A 1064-nucleotide genomic window follows, 5' to 3' on the forward strand; every position below is an offset into this window, starting at 1 on the left:
AAACTTTCTTTACTTCTTGGAGATCTCCCTTCATTCATCATTATTCCCAAAAAGTCCTATCTATACCTGCTTTCTGTATTCTATTCATATTTCTTTCAATATAATTATTTCTCAGTGTACAATACTCATTTTGACCCAAATCTTTTTCATATTGTCCATAGTCAGTTTCTTATATAGTCTACCTCCTCTTAAGCTACCTTAAATCTACTGAGCTCAGATGCTAAACTAAGGAACGAGGCAATGCAGCAGCACATAAAACAATTAATATAAACAGCAATGAAAAAAAAATGGAAAATCGCAAAGCAAGCTACAGTAAATCTAAATTACCAAGCAATGCAACATTACAACTAATATGAGCCAATGTGCAGTAACAAGAAAAATAAGTCAGTAGTAAAACCAGCTTAACAGAATAATACAAAGTCAAATTCAATAACAGCAGCAACTTATACCTAAACATGACATAGCTCAAGCAGAAAAAATATTACAGTAAAAACAACAATGCAGATAAGGGAAATGTATATTCACATCTTAATGTCTAAGTAATTAAAGTGGTGCACCACAACAACTTATTGTAAAAGAAATATTACCATGTACTTGAAAAGAATATTATGTATGCAGTTACTGTTACTAGTCCCCTCTTATTGTTCTTTCCTTTCCAAGTGCTCCTTTTTTGAAGAATGTGGATCACAAAATTATTACCTAATAGATCTGTTGACAGAAAGTGTTCACATTAGCAAATGCATTTAATTTTATTTTATGAAACCAATGCTGCAACACAGCTGGAAAACAGATGTTAAACAAAATGAGCAATCTCTTAACTACAAAGACAATTGATGTAAAATGTTTCTAATAATTTCATTAGGCATTTTAGTAAATATCATAAATTACGAGCTCCACAGTATGCTTTCAACAAGGAAATGTCAGTAGCACGGACAATGGCCTCCCCTTTTTTTTTTTTCTACCTGTGCCGCCGAAAGGCTAATGGCTTTTTTTTTTTTTTTTTCGGGCGGCTGTCGCCCAGGTGGGTGCCCGCGACGCATTACCATTACGTGCAGGTGGTCACT

This window comes from Schistocerca serialis, chromosome 1 (genome assembly GCF_023864345.2).
Source record: "Schistocerca serialis cubense isolate TAMUIC-IGC-003099 chromosome 1, iqSchSeri2.2, whole genome shotgun sequence".
Lineage (NCBI taxonomy): Eukaryota > Metazoa > Arthropoda > Insecta > Orthoptera > Acrididae > Schistocerca > Schistocerca serialis.